The sequence below is a fragment of the Oratosquilla oratoria genome, chromosome 1 (genome assembly GCF_046742065.1).
Source record: "Oratosquilla oratoria isolate Oo_2021 chromosome 1, ASM4674206v1, whole genome shotgun sequence".
Classification (NCBI taxonomy): domain Eukaryota; kingdom Metazoa; phylum Arthropoda; class Malacostraca; order Stomatopoda; family Squillidae; genus Oratosquilla; species Oratosquilla oratoria.
Genome location: NC_134777.1, coordinates 42,693,897 through 42,699,896, shown reverse-complemented (window position 1 = coordinate 42,699,896; position 6,000 = coordinate 42,693,897).

The window sequence follows — 6,000 nt, the reverse complement described above, 5'->3', positions numbered from 1 at the left end:
AGAGAAAATATGAAAAAGATGTCATAGAAAAATGTAAAGATCAACCAAAACTATTTTACAGATTTGTAAACAACAAACTGAAAAACAAACAAGAATTAGAGAAACTACGACAAGGAGGAGTTGAATACACAGAGGAAATAGAAATGGCAGAAATTATGAACAAGCATTTTAAATCGGAGTTTACAAGGAAGAACAACCTAGAGATATCGGGTGGGAGGAGAAAGCCCCCCCCTATGAAAGAGATAGAACAAGGAATGAAATAATGAATCACTTGAGTAATCTCAATGTCAGAAAATCGCATGGACCAGATGAAATGGCAAACTGGATTTTGAGAGAATGCAGGAATGAAGTAACAGACAAAATACATAGCCTTCTCAGACACCTCATCTCAAACACATTCAAACTCCTTCTCTCTTCCTCTCTTATGTTTCATGTTTCTGCCCCATACAGTGCTGTTGGCACAACCATTCCTTCATACAATCTCCTCTTAGCCTCCATTCCCAAATGTCTATTCCTCATTACACTTTTTAATCCCACAAGGCATTTACTCACTTCTCTCAATCTACATTCTATCTCCACCTCCACTCCACCCTTTCCTGCCACATTCGCACCCAAGTATCTAAAACTATCCACTTCATGTACAGTATTGGTTTAGTTAGTTGAGGACATTTACAGTTTGGTTAAGAGTTGGTTGTGTTGAAATGATAAAGGTATTGGTGTTGTATAACTCAGGATTTGTGCAGTGACAGAGTAGGTGATTGTTGTGGAGGATTGTGTAAATTGGACATTCTAGTTGTATGTGTGGTATTCTCAGGGCCTATGAGAGGGGGGTCCAACCAGTACTTTTTCTGGGGCCCAAGAGCTAAGAAGAACCTTACAACAGCCATGCAACTTCCATCCCCCCCTCAAGAATGAGCACTTTCCACTACCCCCAGCCCAACATACATTTACTTTCACATACACAAACATTACTATACTAATCATACCACACTTGCTTCTTTTTATTAGTATTTATTAGTAATTATTGTAGATTTACTAGACATCAAATCTTAAATTTTGAAAGAAATCTTTACCTGTCTTGGGGCCCAAAAGGGGTCTTGTACCACATTGCAAAATTTCTCTTGTAGGCCCTGTGTATTTTGAGAGGAGCTAGGCATTGGCTGGAGGGTAGTTTCTTGTCATGAAGTGGTCATGTGTGAGGCGGGAATGACCTGTTCTTAGGAGTACTAGTAATGTTTCAAAGCATCGGTCATGTTGATGTGAGGAAAGAAGGTGAATCACAGCCATGGATGTATATGGTATTATGTCTATGGGGTACTATATAGGGTTGATGATGAGTGATTAATACAGCCAATAGGTCCTTAGCTTATCTTTAGTACAACCTCTAGGTCAGGATGTAAATGAAAAAAAAAATCATCTCAGATGACCATGACAACATGATTCACCCAGTTGCAGCAGGTTTGATTATTTTTAGATGATTTGATGGGTGCTGTTCCAGTGCCTTTGTCACATGTCTCCAGCATCTTGTTACAAATTTAACACTACTGATTGAAGGACTGATTAACAGTCTATTATTGATAGTGAAGTGGAGGCATCATAAGGGGTGGATACAGCCTTTCAAATCCCTTTGTCAACTCCTTCATTGCCTAGATGCCTACATGAGATGGCTTCCCTAGCATGGTTCCTAGCAATCAAGAAAATAAAGACATTCTACAGATAATACAAACCAAAACATTAAGAATAATAACAGGATCCACCAAAACTACACGAAATGACCAATGTTCTTCCCATAAAACAGAACATGAAAATGATGAGCAAGAGCCCTTCATATTACCCATCCACCGCATCACACAAGCATGACCAGCAAATCACAAAAACATCTCTCACATATCTATAATGACATCCCACCAGTACCCCAGAATATATCTATACAAAAATACACATACATCCAGATCACAAAGTAAGTACTCCAAGATGGACCTTTAAATTCAGTATACATTACACTCCCCCAGACATTAGCCCAACAAAGAAATCACTCCCTTGACTGGCAAAGCTGACATTGACACAACTGTATTCAGGATATCATCCATCACTAAAGAAATACCAACACAAGGTTGGATCAGCTACAGATTTGACTTGCCCTCAATGCAATCACCACACACAAGATAATGAACACCTAATTCTACATCATGCTGCTCTAACTCCATCCAAGCAGCACAACATAGTCTCCTTGAGTGACAAGCAGGCCATTGCTGGTTACTTGGGGGCTTTGGGTGTCCTGCAAGAGAGACCAGAGGCAATAGATTGATTGATTGAAGTTCACCTTAACAGTCTGTTACTCATTGTAGATTTTATACCTTTGTTCTTTGGCTACCTACCTTGTATGGGGGAAAAAGCCTTTGGTATATGTATATTAGTGTCAGGCACAGATACAAGGGGTGGGGGGCAGGGGGGCCAGGCCTCCCCCTCAACACCACGAGTAGGGTTCACTCATCTCGAGTTTGATTCTCCTTGGATAAACACTTTTTAGTGCGAATTTATGATTTGAATTATATTTGTGAATTATATATGATTTTACATACAATTACGAGCAAAACAGACTTAGGTTTCAGGACCAATCTCCAAGCCAACAGCATTATTCTTGGGGTTAAAATATCAGCATGTTTCAAGTATTGGTTATCGGTTCGGGTCCCCCCAAATAACATTCCTGGATCCACACCTGATTAGTGTATAGATTACGTAAAAATGTTGTAGGGTATTGAGTTTATTGTTCTTGATCTATGGGCAATTGCCAAGTCATAGATATTCTGGACCATTACTGAACTACCAATATCTACTACATTCAAGTTCTGATACATAGATATAGATTTAGATTTTGTCTTTGTAGGCCTCACATGACAGGATATTATATTCTAGTGACTTTTGAGGTGATACTTCTATGTAAGACTAATTGAATGAGGTAAGAAAGAAAACAATGAAATACTTCATCATAGTATTGTTCATCACATTAGCCTGACATAAGCATTCAGCAGAAAAAAGGCTTGACATAAAAACTACTTTCATCAGAAACATACAAGTTTTTACTCATCAACTATAAAAGATACTGCTACCCTTAAATACACATGCTCCAATTCTTAGAAGTTGAGATGTCTATCTTGATCAGTTTAAAAAAAATGGCAATTAAAGAGAAGATAGGGTATTTCAAAAGCTTATTATATTTTTTTTTGTGCATTTCATTTCAATGAGGTGGCACTCTTTAACATTACTAGGAAGTTTTGGGCATGGTTATTTGACCTCTTACACTCCTTCTGTATTGGGTAGCACTTTTCCCTATTATACTGGCTGCCACTAAGCTGTTTTGATAATTTCTGAGGTGCCCTTCAGTTGTGAAGGAGGTATCATCTTTTTAATTCATCTCCATAATGATCCCTTGCTAGCTAATGGAACTCAATGTCCGAATGCTGTGGGCAAGTGGAACAGCTATGTCTTGAATGGATGTAATATCAACAGATTTTTCCAGTGAATGCAAATGCTGCACTGCTTGTTTTCACTGCCCACATACGTGTGACCAAAACAAATAGTTAAACATTGTAATTACTCTGAATTCATAGTGGAAATTCTAAACAACAGTACCACATGTTTCAAAAGATGAACAGATGTAAATTTTAACATAAGTGGTTCAGAGTTTAATTATCATTAATATATTATCAATAAAACACTATTACCAATGTGAACAGACTTTTGAAACATGCTATTTCACCAAATAAAGTTATAAATGCACTGCACCATCACCGATCAAACATTTCAGACTAAGCAATTGGAATCTGAGAGCATACACATCCAAACCTATTTATTGACTGCAAAAGTTCATGGATAACCACCATTAAAATGACTGATACATAAAAGAGATTCTTATTAGTATGAAATGTTATGTGTAACTATTCCAACATGTAAATACTTTGGATTTAATGCCATGCTAGTCTCCAAAGACTTTACTTACCAAAGCATTGAATGTCATACATATATGAACAACCAGTACCAGCTGATATTATACATTAACATATGAATAACTAACTCTATTTCTGGAGAGAGGAACTAAGAATGGCATAAAAAGTAGCTGATGTTAATGTAGATCAATGCACAGGAGCACTTACTGCAGTGTTTTTAACCTCTGACCCTAGCACCCCTGTACTCAGTTCTAGGCAGTCTAGCACCCACTAACTCCAGTGAACATCTGATTACTAGAAGGATAAAGGAAAGTGAAGTGAAGTGAATGCCATGTATTCAGCACTTCCCAGCACTCCTAAAATTCATTTAAGCACCCCTAAGGGGTGCACCCTAGGTTAAGAAACACTGATTTAGAGGAAGAATAAAAAAAAAAAAAAAAAAAAAAAAAAAAGTCCCTGCCTCTTATGTGGCAGTGGCACTCATCCTACATTTAGAATTAAAAAAGTTCTTATGATGTAGGCCTATTTCCTATTTCATAACCTGTTTCAATTCACTTTCCAACTAGATTAGTGTGAGGAATATGTCCCATATTGGCACAATATGACCAGTCTTTTCCCAGAATCAAAGCCTATTTTGAAGAATTCCTCCTGTTTCTGAAGCACCCATTATATGCAATTTTCTATGAAATATATAAAGTCATCGGAAATGCATAGTAGAAAACAATATTTCTTTTTTTGAAAACCAAAAGTAAAAATTACCAATATGTTTGTGTATTAGCAAGAATTTTTAAGTTATACAATTTCATCACAAAGAAAAAAATATATATACCTCACTTATCTTCATTGACTGAATGCAACTTATTTATGCTAAGTGGCTTCATCTGAGAATAACGGGAGATAAATCTTTCACTCTAAAATCTAGGATTATCATTCACACCCCTCTTAAGATTAAGTAATCAAATACTAATGGTACATTTTCTATCAATATTCCAATGATCTTCCATCCCATGAGATCCAGCATGGCACCCTAGAATTAGAGCATTACACAGCAACACTTTAAAAATACATTAATGACCTATGCATTCATTAACTATTAGAAAAGATACACTATTGTGTAATAATTTCAAATACATCTTGCCCTTTTATGTCAAATGAATATCTTGGTCAAAATAAAAAAAAATACAATAACCTCAATCATCAAATTGATTGCCTACATTTAAAACAATGCTTTATAAATAAAACTGTTGAAGTGAATCATAATATAAATCCTGGTAACCTAAAAACAGAGTTTATATTTCATTGTGAAACTTCTTTTATGCCAAGAATGAAGTCCCTAGAAGAGCTTGTACTACAACAATTTGTAGTCACCCCTGCATATTCATGAAATTCCATTTTCTTTTCTTTCTAATAATCCAAATCAAAGACATTGCTTTGTGGTAAGTTTAAATGTCAATCTTCATGTTATATTAAAATTTGTAGGAACTAGCCTCACCCACTTCTCATAAGGAAAATAAAAAATTATACACAGTGTGCAACAACTGTTGTGAAAAAAAATTGTATATGGTTGGAACAAAGAAGCATGATGTGAATGACACAACACAGTTTAGGCCTACTGACCTTGCTTTGGTTTACCATGATTCACCAGTATTGGATAACACATGTCTTAGGTTGAGACCAGTTAAGCCTATTTAATGAAGAGGAAAGATCTGCTAAACCATACTCTAGTATTGAATCACATATTCAATGAAAACAGGGGCATCAAAATAGTGTGTGGTGGAGTTGAAAAGATTAAATCTACAGTCTAGAAGGTGGGCCACAAGTATAACACACCTCCTTTCAAATCACAAATGCATTACATGATGTCTGTCTCCATGGATGGAGTTGAAAAGATTAAATCTACAGTCTAGAAGGTGGGCCACAAGTATAACACACCTCCTTTCAAATCACAAATGCATTACATGATGTCTGTCTCCATGGATGGCGCACGCTTCCGTACCTAAAAGGAGAAAATAAAAAATTGATTATAGCTACATATTCCATACATATACCAAAG